Consider the following 16,373-nt stretch of genomic DNA (forward strand, 5'->3'; position numbering starts at 1 on the left):
TGATATAATATTCTTATTTGCGAGAAACACCTTTTTTCGTAATAATAACTCTATCTCGTTTAAAATCACTATAAAAGAAAAAACAACATATATAACAAAATGAGAATGAACAGACACTAAAAGCATTTATGAGTATATATTATTTTTTGCTAAAAATATTGGTTATACAATTTATGACCAATGGACAATGATGCTAACAAAACCAAAGAGTTATTAAAAACCATTCTCTACATGGGGAAATACAATAAATGAACCAAGTTCATTTGCTATTTTATTGTAGAATATAATGCTTTTGACTAACAAAGGACTATGCATTGTGAATCTTGTAATTGCAAATAAGATAAATTCAATGAGACAAATGCTAATTACTTATGCATTTAATTAAGTGTAGTCAAGAGTTTTCTATCATTAGGTGAAAACTATATACATGACAAAAAAAGAGCTTGCTATAGCCTATAGTATATGTGTAACATAAAATCAACAGATGTGGTATTCTTCATCAGTAAACAATGAAAAATTTCTTATCTAAGTTTTAAAAACATGTAAAAAGAGCAATCAATATGAAACATATTTAAAGGCCAAACATGCATGTGGACTACACATTTGTAGAAATTCATATCAAGAAACAGTGAGTTCAATAGTTCATACATAATTATGATAGTTTAATTACTTGAATAAACTATGAAGTTATTATGCTGCTGTGCCTTTTTTTCAGTTATTCTATAAACTAGAATAATTTTCTAATAGTGAAGGAGAATAAATCTTATTAGTTTAAACAATGAAGAAAAAAAAACTATATTATGCCTAATACCTTTTAAAGGGGGTAAAGGTGGGAGAATGAGAAAAAAAGATAGACACAAGCAGAAAGTCATTATTAGCTAAATATAATAAATAAAGCCACAAAAGAAATATGTACATTTTAGGTAGACAAGGTTTTCCTCTTTTTCCTTCCCGTACAAATGTATTTTTTTTTCCATGGCTAAGGAGTGTGAATGTGCATGCGTTCATGACAAAAAAAAGTGAAATCTAGGGCTTTTAGCCTTTTAGAACCCTATATCTAATCACTCTAACGTTTATGTATTCATGATCTCTAACTAACATATTTTAAAATATCATCGAAGTTAAAGATCCTCCAAAGAATATGGTTAGTATGTTTAGGTTGATTGATGTTAAAAAAACTATTCATTTGCTCCACTGAAGATCCAGCTTTCATGCTAAAATTTCAAGTTTTAGTATGCTAGTTAAACATTGAGATTTGTAGCAATTACCACTATTGCTACTTGTAAAGAAACTTTTTTTTAGCAAAAGGCTTTCATTTAAGTTATAGCTTCCAGTTTGATTTGAATAATGAGAAGAGTCCAAATTTTCGTTCGAAAAAGTAAAGATATGGTACCTCTTTCAACTCAGACAGATTCAAATTATTAATCATCTGTAAAAAAACAATATTTTATCTAATTAATACTCAAGGAATTCTTTTAATTAAGTATAAATTAAGTTTTCACAAAACCTTATAAAAGTAAGAGAAATCTAGGGATTAATGAGAGAAGGCTACTCATAGAAGCTAACTAAAATTACAAATGACACAAATGCCATAGGAATCCTTTCCTCAATCCTCATACATTTTCTTCTATCACTAATTCTCAACTCCCATTCAATTTATTTTAAAAGTGTTTATAGTTACATTTCTCTCATGATTGAGACAACAAAGCAATAGTGACACAAACAGATTGAATCACAATAGTGACACAAAAGAGTTAACTTGCAAAAAAAATCATCCGTTTGCCAAAAGAAATAATAGAAGGCGTAACGAACAAGTATATAGAGGAATTTCATCAATGTTCAGTAAATGGACTCAAATGAGTGAATGACCAGTTTAAAATAATAAACATTATTAATTACATTGAACTTGTAACCAAATAAGCATTATAAACAATTCTTTTATACATTTTACCTAATTGTGAAGCCTAACTAGCATTTTTTCATTTCTCACATCTTCTATAAAAGCAAGCAGCATGTTTATCTTCTTTCTATCTTCCTCCATCCTATTTCTTTCTTTCTCTATTCTTTTTCTATCCTCTTTCATTTTTCTTCTATTTTCATCTATTTTTTCCAACTTTTCTACCTTTGCTTACATTATTTCATTGAGTCTATGTGCTTCTTTTAGTTTACCTAAAAGATCTAAACGACTTAGATTTACTCAAAAAATAAAAGTAGGAATGAAATATCCCATACCCTATACCTATACCTCTAAACACAACCATGCCTGTTTGATTGCACTTAAGTTTTAGCATTTTATCCTATCTTTTTAAGGCATTTTCTAATGCATATTTGCTTGTTCCTTAAGAATTTATGGTGAAAATACTCCTAATTGCTTAAATATTTAATATGTAGGTAAAATGTAGAAAAAAAAGGGAAATAAGCAATTTTTGAGTCATTTTGGATGCATTTTAATGCAAAAATTCACATTTGATCGTACTTGTATGAAGTTTGTGTAAAAGCCACATTTAAGGAGATTTTTCTTAACTTTACTTCATTACTTCCTTTGCTTATTTGAGCTTAATTGAACTTTAATTTAAGTTTTATTCTTTATAAATTTTATTTTTTAATTAGCCTTTTTAGCTTATTTTGTCACCTTTATAGTAAAGTTGCATGAGATAAAAAGGAGGTAATGCAATAGGTGTGGTTTTAAAACTGGAAGTTTCTAGATTTTTATAAGGATTAATTACCAATTAAATGGATTTTAATTGGCTGAAAATTGAAGAGCAATTGAGAGATGATTGGTGCTTAAATTTGAAAGCAATAGGCAACTCTTAACTGTTGGACGCAATGCTTGATGAGCAAAGGAGTTGGCACTAAACTTGGATTCAATTAGGAAGGCTAATAGGTAATTGTTTAGTTGGCAATTTAAAGGCTCCTTATTGGTCATAATTCTAACTTTTTAGAGCTCAAAAGATCAAAAGAAAAGAGCTTTAAGAGAATTGAAGAGAAAAGAAACAAACAAGGAAGCTTATGAAGCAAGCTTGGATGACTTGAAAATATCTTATATATGTGGTATCCTAGCTTGCATTTTTTTGTAATTTGATTGGTTGGAACATATCATCATTGGCCTATAAATAGGACTAGTGGCTGACCAAAGAGAGATGTAGTAGATTTTAGGATTTACATTTCTTGCATTATACTTTTTTTATTCATTTTCTCTTTAGCAATTTCCTCTTTGTTCATTTAAAGGGCTATTCGGGAGAAAATTCTTTATATTTTCCAGCAAAATTTGCATTTTTTGCATTAACTTTTCATGCACTTTAAGATTCAAGTAATGCAATTTATTTTTCTTTAAGTTTTCTTGCACATTTACAAGCTTTTCTTTTACTTTCTCAATGTTGTTTGGCTATTTCTTTCACTGCACTATTTTTGGTTTTTATATTATATATCAACGATTTTCTATGATTTTTTATTCTAATTTTTTTCTTTTCGTAAATTCTCAATTCATAATACTTTAATTCTGAAAACTTTTATTTGCAGTTTCTTCTACAAATTTTTTTAAAAATCTTGGTAATTTATCTTGGAGATCTAGCAGCATAAGTGGTAGTAGGAGGTGACAATACTTGTGGAGACTTGTCTCCATGCTTGGTGTTTAGTCCATTATCTTCTTGATTTTATCTTGTTATTTCACTTGTTTACTTGCTTTGATTCAATTCCTTGCACTGAATTAATTGATTTACATTATTTTTTGGTAATTTCTTTTCAATTATTATATTTTACATTTCCAGCACTTGATTTGTTGAAGTTGATCGAGCTTGTTACTATATTGTTTTACTTAATTTCTTTACCTGCTTTTGTTACTAACTTGTAGATCTAAGTTTTCTTAGCTTACTTTAAGTTCAATTGCATTCTAAGGTTGTAGATCTAGATTTCAATCTCAGCATTTTTACATTTTCAGCACTAGATTAGATATACGTTTCAGTTATGATATTCTTTATCTTTCCTTACATTTTTTTTAAGCAACTTCAATTTCTTTAAATTTAATTCTTGTTTCAATTACTATTTTTGCAATTAAAATGCTCTTTTAGATTTAGTTCATTTAGAATTAAGTTGCATTTACATTTGGAGTTTACTTGTTAGTAGTTTCGATTTTTGGTTGAATTTCATATTCATGTTTTTTACTTGCTGTTTTGTCTTGATTCAAACTTTATATTTCATGTTCATTAGTTTAGGAATACTTTCCTTTACTGTATGATTTCAATTAATGCCTTTTAGCTATTGTTTTGTTTAGGTTACATGGTATGCTTTTGTTACATTTGTTTTAGCCTAGTTTTGGTTATTGTACTTTAAATTTTTGTTCATGTTTTCTTTTCAAGTTTACATTAGTAATGATTATTGTATTTGAGGAGTTAACTATAGATAAGGTATGTTAATAATAGATATTTAGCTAGGATTTTTTCACTAGTCCTCATGAGAACAATACTTTTACTCTTGTCAATGTGCTTGTAGAATTGACCAATCACTCTTTTTTGCTACCATTTGATAATAAATTTCATTATCATCTATTGCGTTAGAAGATTCTAATTCACATTTAGACAAAGTGTCAAAATCATCTTACAAAAAAAAATATAAGAGAGCTGGAAAGATATAAATAATGTGATATTTTTGGAAGTTCAAAATAATGACCAATGTAATTAAAACACTCTTGGATTCGTGTATAATCAATAACCTAGCACATATAAAGAATAAATTATCACAACTTATTGTATAGCTATAAAAATCATGCTTCCATCTTTTCACTCATGTGTCAAATAAAACATCTTTCACTGAGAAGATTTAAGACTATTCGAATCTTTTTTAACCTACATGCAATTAAAAAACTAAAATTAAGTTCAACTATTGCACTTATCAAGCTTGCCTACCTCCCCATTATTTATCAATCATACAATCAACCTATAATAATTACAAATTCTAAACAACATCAAGAACAAAAAATCAATAAACTACAACTGAAAACATTTATTAAAACCTTATGATCCATTAAAAATCAAATAAATACAAACATATGTGAATCTTTTAATGTGCATATACCTTTTCAGCTCTAATTCGAACATGACTCTTTATTCTTAAAATGTGAGAATAATTTTGTTTATTATGATTTTTAGCATTTCTTTCAGATTGCTCCTATTATTCAAATAAAAAGATATAAAAATCTCAAGAAAATGTTCAATTGAGTTAAAACTTTAAACTTTCAATAATTATCTAAATTATAAAAAAAAACTAGCAATCCTTAAACATGACACATAACAAAGAATATTTAAGAATTCATTTTCTAGTTTGTAAATAAAAAAAAAAGAACTTATCTAGCCTCAAGTGCACTTAGAATGTAAAAAAAGTTATAATTTAGATCCATCTTTAACATGAAACATTAAAATATTAAAATCATAGCTTAGTTTTAGTTGTCAATGTGTAATTAACAAAAAACACCCATTCTCTCATTCTAACTTTATTAGGCAATTTTTAATCTTTTCATGTGTATCGCAATCTTTAATGCATTTACACTTTAAAGTTCCTTTATGATCAGCAAACTTTTGTCTTATGAGTTGCATGATCCAATCTTTTATCTTTGGAGTTTTCTCAAACTCATACTTTTCCTAACAATAAAAAGTCAAATTGATGAGGTCATTACTAAAAGAAACATAAACATAAGTAATTAGATGTGAAGTTGCATTCCAATTTAATTTGATTTATCACTATGTGGTTATACATCTTTTGTAACATTTGCTCAATGAATAGTAAAGAGAGGCACTTCTGTCCTAACAATCTTACCAACAGTTGTTCAAAATTTTATGGGATATACAGTAATAGCTTAGCTGAATTTGTTAAGTTGCAAATGTAACTTTTCATGATTAGTAATTCTCAAAAGATCAAGTAGTTAAGTCACTTCTTTAATTCTTTTTCTAATTAATATTGAAACTAATAAATATAATAAACAATAAAACAAACAAAAATAAAAAATTTATCATGAAAGTGAAAGCATGAATTTAATAAAAAAATACCATATATAATGAACAATAACACAAAAAAATCAAATCTAAACTATTTCTAGAAAACTTTACATGTAGTAGGCATAGATTTTGTAAGCAATGATTGCTTCTTGACACCAATAGATTCTGACTAAAGAATGATAGAGCCATCATTCTCAAATTGTGAACTATTGGCATGAATTACTTGGGCTACACTTTGGAAAGAAGCCATAGACCTGCATTAATGAAAAAACATGTTATTAGTAGCAACCATGAAATGCAATTTGTTAACAAGATATTTAATAAGTATGAATTGTCTAAAAAAAAATCACCTATTGGCATGTGCATTTTATACAAAAAAAAAAAAAACCAAAGTTCATCATTTTCATCATTTAATTCTTCTATTTGCCTTTTTTTTTTTCTCTTTTTTTCCTTTCATTTTTCTTTCTTTTTCTTCTTTATAATAAAACATGTGTTTCCACTATCTCTTTAGCAACATCAATCCTTTACCAAGTCAAAATATCTTCACAATTATCCATATCAATTGTTAAACTTTGAGAAGTAGCTTGATCTTGTTGATATGACTTATCTTCTTCAATTGGCATATCATAAGGGTCTTGAGAATGAGTTTTGTGCATAAGATACCAATTAGGAGCCAAAACATTTTTTACATGAAAGACTTGTTATGCTTGAGATGCATGTATATATGGTTCATTAGTTTGTAAGGATCACAAAAAGTTTACTCTAGTAAACCCATAAATATCAGTTTTAATCCCTCATCTCCATTAAATACATCCCTCCAATCACACTTAAACATACAAACTCAATGAGCATTAAGATAATGTAATTCAATAATGTCTACTAACACACTAAAATAGTCTACATTATCTACAATGGGATTATTTGTTTCTCCTATGACAAAGACCCCAATATTTTGAGTATTCATTTCTTGTTCACAATCTTTTATTTGAAACCTAAACCCATTAATAATATACTCTTTATAACTTATCACTCGAAGATTAGGAACTCAAGCAAATGATAACAATTTGGCATTCGCTAATCCGTTCTCATGTCTAGACAATTTTGTGACCTATAAATTAAAATGATAATATTAGTTGAATAAATTTATACAATAATTATCTATCTTAACAATAAGAATATATATTACTTACCTTTTTCTCAAACCAACTTAGAAATTCTTTATCATGGATATTGTCTAAGTTTCTTGCACTTTCTCCTAAAGTTGAGCTAATAAACTGTTTATGTTCTTTATTATGTAAAAGAAAATTATTAGTTATAGAGGTTTTAAGGAAAATAATTCTTGAAATAAATAATAAACTTAGATTTTTTCTATAAAGTTTATTTTACTGAATGAAAAGATGAACTTCAATACAATTTCTAAGGACATAAAGATAAGCTTGTGATAAATCTTCTCTACTGAGCTCATGTGGAGTAGTTTTTCCTAATGCACGATCAAGCTATTTAAAAATAGATAACTTTTTTCTTGATATATCCGTTCCACCATCAAACTTTCTTTCAACTTTATTAAATCTTGTCTTAATACCATAAAGATATCTTGAACAAAATGTCAAACATTCTTCTACAAGATAACCTTTTGAAATTGAACCTTTAGGTTTATTATTTTGTACATAAGATTGTAAGGTATACCAATACCTACATTAAATACATTATATGGTTAGAATGTTGTTATTTTTTATATCCTATAATATGTAAATTATGAATAATAAATTACACTTGGGCTATACTTTGGAAAGAAGCCATAAACTTGCATCAATGGAAAAACATGTTATTAGTAGACAACCATGTAATGTAATTTGTTAATAAGATATTTAATAAGTATGAATTGTCTAAAAAAAAATCACCTATTGGCATGTGTATTTTATACAAAAAAAAAAAAACCAAAGTTCATTTTCATCATCTAATTCTTTTATTTGCCTTTTTTTTTTTCTCATTCTTTTCCTTTCATTTTCTTTCATTTTCTCATTTATAATAAAACATGTGTTTCCACTGTCTCTTTTGCAACATCAATCCTTTACCAAGTCAAAATATCTTCACAACTATCCATATAAATTGTTAAACTTTAAGAAGTAGCTTGATCTTGTTGATATGGCTTATCTTCTTCAATTGGTATATCATAAAGGTCTTGAGAATGAGTTTTTTTGCATAAAATACCAATTAGGAGCCAAAACATTTTTTACATGAAAGACTTGTTATGCTTGAGATGTATGTATATATGGTTCATTAGTTTGTAAGGATCACAAAAAGTTTACTCTAGTAAACCCACAAATATCAATTTTAATCCTTCTATCTCCATTAAATACATCCCTCCAATCACATTTAAACATACAAACTCAATGAGCATCAAGATAATGTAATTCAACAATGTCTACTAACACACCAAAATAGTTTACATTATTTACAATGGGATTATTTGTTTCTCCTATGATAAAGATCTCGGTATTTTGAGTATTCATTTCTTGTTCACAATCTCTTATTTGAAACCTAAACCCATTAATGATATACTTTTTATAACTTGTCACTCGAAGATTAGGATCTCGAGCAAGTGGTAACAATTTGGCATTCACTAATCCATTCTCATGTCTAGACAATTTTGTGACCTATAATTAAAATGATAATATTAGTTGAATAAATTTATACAATAATTATCTATCTTAACAATAGGAATATATATTACTTACCTTTTTTCTCAATCCAACTTAAAAACTCTTTATCATGGATATTGTCTAAGTTTTTTGCACTTTCTCCTAAAGTTGAGCTAATAAACTGTTTATGTTCTTTATTATGTAAAAGAAAATTATTAGTTATAGAGGTTTTAAGGAAAGTAATTCTTGAAATAAATAATAAATTTAGATTTTTTCTATAAAGTTTATTTTACTGAATGAAAAGATGAACTTCAATACAATTTCTAAGGATATAAAGATAAGCTTGTGATAAATCTTCTCTACTGAGCTCATGTGGAGTAGTTTTTCTTAATGCATGACCAAGCTATTTAAAAATAGATGACTTTTTACTTGATATATCCATTCCACCATCAAAATTTCTTTCGACTTTATTAAATCTTATCTTAATAACATAAAGATATCTTGAACAAAATGTCCAACATTCTTCTACAAGATAACCTTTTGAAATTGAACCTTTAGGTTTATTATTTTGTACATAAGATTGTAAGGTATGCCAATACCTATATTAAATACATTATATGGTTAGAATGTTGTTATTTTTTATATCCTATAATATGTAAATTATGAGTAATAAATTAAGAAAACCATACTAACCTCTTAAATAGATACATCCAACGATAATTCATAGGTCCACCTATCTTAGCTTCGCTTGGCAAGTGAACAAAATGTATTAGAACAACAAAAACTCATGGCAGAAATAGCCTTTCAAGTTTACAAAACGTTAATACAATTTTCTTTTCAAGACTATCCAAGTCTTCCACCTTTAAAACTTTCAAGCAAATTTCCTTAAAAAACTTGCTTAGCTCAATTAATACTTCACAAATATTTCTAAGCAATAAATTACGAATTGCAAAAAGAAGTAATTGAGGCATAGGAATATAAGAATCTTGACATTTGAGAAATATAATTTTTCACTCTTTAAGATTAACGCATCGTTAGATATTAGAAGCAAAATTATCTAGAACCTTTAGACTTTTCAAGAATTCACACGACTTCAATATTTCTTCTAAAGACATTGTGTAACATACAGATGGTATGATCAATTTGTCATCCATTTCCATCCAAATAAGTTCTACTCTCAAACCCAGCTCCTTGAGATCAAATCGGGTATATATATTATCTTTTATTTTTTCACCAATATTCAATAAAGTACCAAGCATACTATCATACACATTTTTGTCAACGTGCATTACATCTAAGTTATTGCATAACAAGAAAACTTTTCAATATGGGAACTCAAAAGAAATACTTTTCTTCTTCTAATTATTCTTCCAATCATCTCTAAAGATTTTTTTTCTATTTAATTTTTTTCTTTTTTGTTCCATCTTATATAATGGTTCTAACACATCATCTCAAGACAAATGTAAAGGTTTTGCCCTTAATTCCCTAGTGCCATCAAAATGATGATTATCATTACACCATTCATGATTTCTTAGTAAAAATTTTGATGACACATGTAACATGTCTTCATTCCATGCTTCAAATATAAAGTTGAAATGTATTTGTTGTAAGATGGACAAACCCACTTTCCTTTTATACTCCATTCAGATAGATCAACATATGTAATAAAGTCACTTATAGTCCATAGAACTATAGCATGCATCATAAGTTTTAATCCTAGCATCCCATACAACATTTGTAACTTTTTTATTAAGGGTCGTTAGCATACATTAATCTTATCCTTTAGAGTATCATGACTAGGAATAAGTAAAGACAACATAAAAAATGGTTTTTTCATACACATCCACAATGATATGTTATAAGGAAAAACTATAACCCACCAAGTGCTATATGCAATGCTCATGCTTCTAAAAGGATTAAATCCATTTGTTGCCAACCTTTGTCTTATATTGCAAGGTTTCAATGCAAATGATTGATGTATCTCATCAAATTTTCTCTAAGCAAAAGAATAAGCTGAATGCCTTATTACCGCATCCTTCATACATTTCTCTTCATGCCATTTCATATCAACAGCCATTTTAGACAACAAAAATAATCTTTGAAGTTTTAGTGCTTAAGGAATTGGTAAAGAGTTTTTACATAATTTTTAGAAGGAAAAGAGGATACATCATCTATTTTAATCTTTTTATTTAACTTCCATTTAGATTCATCACATTCTAAACATTGATAAAGATTTGCATTCTCTTTCCAAAATAGTGTGCAATTATTACTAAACATATCAATCTTCTCATAGTCAACTCTTAAGTCTTTCAAAAATTTTCTCACGTTGTAATAAGACTTAGGGATTTTTTTTTGGCACTAAGAAAAGCATTCTTCATAAACTTTAGTAAAATAGTTATGGAATTGTTACTCCAACCACATAAACACTTAATGTGCAATAATTTCACAAGAAATGAGAGTTTTGAATACTTAGTGCACCCTAGATAAAGCATTTTTCAAAATCTTTTAACAAGTTAAAAAATTTTTATGTTTCATCATTTGGCTTCTCAAAACTATTATATTGATAAAACATCGTATTATCTATATAGGACATCCCTAAATCTTCACTAAACAATCCAAACATATTTTCTGCACTGGACTCTTCAAAAAAAAATCATCTGCTACACCCACTTATTTTCTATGATAGTACTAATATGTATAACTTTGGATTATTCTTTTACTAAATAAATCAAATTGCACCTCTTCATGACTTTTAAAATAAATGTTATTACAATCAACACAAGGACAATGAATTGTGCATTACTCAATGGAAAAAGCAAATGCAAAATTAAAAAAAATTCTTTTACACCATCTAAATACATAGAGCTTAAAGTTGACTCTTAATCTAACATTTATCCATTAGTAAGATGAAATTGCATTTTTAATTCAAACATTAAAAAAAAACATAATTAGACTAATTAACTTAAGAATTACTTTTGTATGCGCTAGTTTGCAAATTTTTAGGCAATAAAAGGCTTTTTTTTGGCAGCTGTGGTGATTATTATGTTCCTAAAACCTAACAAATCTTAGTTTTAGCTAGAACGAGATTAATTGATGTCATGAGAATATATTTCAATATCTTATGTATTCTTTATGAGTTTGGTTTTGTATGGACATAATATATATTCTTAATGCCTTTGAAAAAAAAAACCAAAGTAGCATCATCAAATTTGAAATGTAGGTCTCATTCACATCTAATCACATAAAAATGAAAATAATAAAAAAACTACGTGACATAATTTTAATATTCAATATTATGAAAATAATAAAAAAACTAAAGTATTTAAAATATTGTGTATCATGGATTTTACTTTTAATAAGAATAGTATTGTGAAAATAATAAATATTGTGTATCATGGATTTTACTTTTAATAAGAATAGTATTGTGAAAATAATAAGTAATAACCAAACATAATTTAAAATTATTGAACTTACAAATTAAAGAAGGATCAATGCATGCAGTCAAGTTTTCGTTACAATAGTTCTTTAATAGAAGTCAAAATCTCTTTTTACTAGGCCTAGGCACTGGTGATGATGACAGAGAAGACTAAAAAGTAGCAACAAATTATATTTTATCTTGAAATAAAAGTATAATTTTTGGATAAATAGTAACCCTCAATATAAATAAATCATACTTTCATTTTTTCTAAGCATCACAACTTCTTAATCTCTTACAATCTCTAAATAAAATAATATAATCATATTAAAATTCTAAAACTATAAAAGATTCACTAATAAAATAACTTTTAAAATATATTTCATATAATAATAATAATAATGATAATAATATAAAGCTTTGTTTAATTCCAACATATACGTTCTCTAAACCTTTCCTACCTCAATGTTTAGTTGCCCAACCCCTACTTTAAAATGAAATAGGCTATAAATTGCTAATTTTTAAGCCATAAGTGAATAGTTAGAAAATGAAATTAGTATCCAAATTATAAACATTATTCAAAGGAGAAAGCTACCATTAAAGAAAATAATACTTGTAACATATTACATATATAGTGTATACTACATACTCTAGAAACTTCTTAAACCCTAGATCTTAGCTTTACCATCGGCAAAGGGAAGCATATCAAATTTCATCTAACTCTTATAACATTCTAGAAACTTTTAGAAGCCTAGATCTTAGCTCCATCATTAGTAATATCAAAATGCATAGATCAATGGATTTGAAGTAAAATAAAGGCAAAGATAAACATTCTAAAAACTTTTTAAACCCTAGATCTTAGCTTCAACATTCTAAAAACTTTTTAAACCCTAGATCTTAGCTTCACCATCGACAAAGAAAAGCATGTCATGTTAGATCTAACTCTAATAAGTATTCTAGAAACTTTTAGCCTCTTAGATCTTAGCTCTATATCAGTAAAACATCAAAATGCATAGATTGGTTAATTTGAAGTAAAATAAAAGTAAAGATAAAAGATTTACCTGAATAAGAAAGTAAAAAAAAAGAAATAATGAGATCAAAGAAAAGGAAAGAAAATGTATGAAATTTATTAGCTACAATTTCACTATAGTACCACCAATGAATTATCAGCTGGGTACCTAAACGATGGGGGAAATAGTGAAAAAGATGGATAAAAGTAAATGGTTTAAAATAAATGGATAAAAATGATGAGGTTACCCTATTTTGTAAAACCATCAACATGTAAGTATTAAGAGCCAAACTAGATAGAAAAGCCCCATTTGTAATTTTTTGTAAATTTATTTAGTAATTTGTTATTGAAAAATGTATATATTACTATTTAAAAGGAAGAAAAAATGTTCATAGGCTAAAATGAACATGAAATAAATAAAAGTAAGAAAAAAAAAAAATCCTATAAAGAAAGGATGAAATCTTAGTGTGGAGTCTTTTCAAAATATGATATTTCCAATGGACCCATAATTTGCTATTGCTCTAAAATCTCCATTATTTTTCAAATCTGTCCCTATCAAAGTAGATGGTCCATAGTAAGAAAATTTTCTTTTTTATTATATATTTTTTAAAATTTTTTTTCGTACTTGAGTGTAGGTCTTATTGGTTGTTTGCCACATGTTGCTAGGACATGTAAGGTAAAATGGTGTGGAAGCATATGAGCTATCTAATCATATCACCATCATGATTCATGCACAATGATTTCTTTTTGAAAATTTTGATTTGCTATATTATGTTATTTATTTATTTTATTTGTTTTTTTAAAGTTAAGGGAAAAATTTGTTTAACATTGAGTATTAGAATATATTTAAATATTTTTATATTTATTTTTAAAAAAATATATATTCATAAAATTTATAAAATTTTATTTAGTGATGGTGAAATATTTTCTCACTAAATCTATTTATATTAATTTTCAGACCTCTCTTTCATCATAACCAAAATGAAACTTTATATAAGTGAAATATATTCGTAAAGGTCAATTTTGGATCCTTACATAAGGTATTAAATTAGTAAGGTTATATGTGACTCATAAAAAAAAAACATTTAGTGAAGGTCAAAACATACTATTCACTAAAAATTTATTCCAATAAAGGCTGCTATTGGCCTTCACTACATAAAAGCTTTTAGTGAAGGTCAATGTGCAACTCTCACTAAATTCATTACTAAAATAAATTTTTCTTGTAGTGTGTAATAAATCATATATGTGTTTTGTATAATTGTGTTTTAATCATATTAAAACGTTTAAGACATGACGTTGTATGTGTCGTGTTTTATATCTTATGCATATTACACATTTAAGACATGACTAATTAATTAATGTGTTATCGTGTCAACATATATCAGTGACACATTTGTGACAAGCATAAGTGACATCCAATTAACCTAACTATTAAACAAAAAGTATACTATTTTGGCTAAAGTGGTAAAACCTTAATATGTAAGACATTTTTGTCTTTTTCTCGCATTCTTGAAAATAAAATTTCCCTAATTCCCATCATCTTTTGTTGCTGCAGCTACTGCCACCAAGCTTTTTCATTCTTATTCTTATATTTTTCACTTATCTTTCCTTATCACAGCCACTTCCACGACTCCAACAAACTCCATTATTCTAATTCTTATCTTTTTCACTATTCATCTCTATCTCTCTTTCATCGATGAAAGTCCAAAGCAAACCTTAAATCCCTAGCAATAATAGGTGTCGGTTGCACTTTTTGCAATTGAACACTGATCATCTACTACTTATCCACTCTATTTTGCATTCATATTTTCAAGTTTTGTCCTTTTTTTAAAAAAATGTTTGGCTTAATTTTCTTTTTTACCCTAAGCTTCTAAAACGAATATGTTTTTTTAATCTTTGAATAATTTTTTTTTAAGTCAGTTTTAATTCATTTTTGTCTTTCACACTATAATAGATAAACCAAGCTTAGCTCACATTTGTATTGGTTTATCACATTTTAAAAGACATTGGTGAAAAATCTTGAAGTATCTACCATTAGAAGCTAATAACTATATATCTTTATTTATATTAGTATCATATTTTATGGATGAATGATAATTGTTTTTTAGGTGGACTTTGATGATATTGACATTAGCTTTCAATCAAAGTTGTCAGTATGAATTTGGAGGAAGATAATGTTGATATTATGGAGGTGACTGAATCTAAGAGAAAGAGAAATGAAAGAAAAAGAAAGTGACAAATAGCCATAAAAGGAAACAAACTTCAATTGTTTGGTTAGTCTTTCAATTATTGCTTGAAAAATAGTTAATGGTACTCCAAAAGCAAAGTGCAGGTATTGTGGTCTTGTTAAAAATTATAATAGCAAGTATGAGACTAGCAATCTAAAATGCCATATTAGCAATTATGTTAGTATAGACACACATGACATAGATCACATGATCATTTTTTCATAACATGGATTTATGATATTAAAGTTCTCAAAATTTGATCTTGAAAATTTTCATAAATTGTTAACAGTTACAATTGTCATGCATAATTTGCCATTATCATTTGTAAAGTATAATGGCATGTTTCCTGTGTTTTTTTATCTATGTGATGATGTCACTTCAATTTATAAAAACATTGCCAAATCTAATTTAACTAATATGCATAATAAAAAAAAAAGTAAGATAAGACACATGCTTGAAGAAACATTTAGTAGGATTTGTCTGATTTATGATTTGTGGACACTTATCATTATAGACAAGTATATGTCTCTTATTGCTCACTTTATTGATCAAATATAGGTTTTACAAAAAAGCATCTTGAAATTTTCCTTAATGCCACCTTTACATAATAGTGTTGCATCAAGTGCAAAGGTATATACATTGCTAGCTGAATAGGGAATTGAAAGTAAATTATTTTATGTGATATTAGATAACATTTCTGTTAGTGATACTTTTGTTGATTTTTTGAAAGAGCAATTGAATGTAAAGAAAGCACTCATAGAATAAGGTTTTTTTTTTTTTTTTCATTTAAGATGTTATGCTCGCATTCTTAATTTGATAGTGCAACATGGTTTGAAAGAGGTTACAAAAGCTATCAAAAAAGTGAGGGAAAATATTAAATATGTGAAAGAGTCTCATGTGAGAAAACAAAAATTTTTAGAGCATGTTAACCTAGTGAGCTTAAATGCAAAAAAGGGATTGAGACAAGATGTTCCAACTAGGTGAACTCTACATTTCTCATGCTTCAAAGTACTTTTTACTTTCGCATGGCTTTTATTCACATGGGAATTAGTGATTTGAATTAAAAGACTTTTCCATCTAAAGATAAGTGGG

The sequence above is a fragment of the Durio zibethinus genome, chromosome 10, assembly GCF_047325235.1.
Source record: "Durio zibethinus cultivar Kanyao isolate XHJ-2024 chromosome 10, ASM4732523v1, whole genome shotgun sequence".
NCBI classification, from domain to species: Eukaryota; Viridiplantae; Streptophyta; class Magnoliopsida; order Malvales; family Malvaceae; genus Durio; species Durio zibethinus.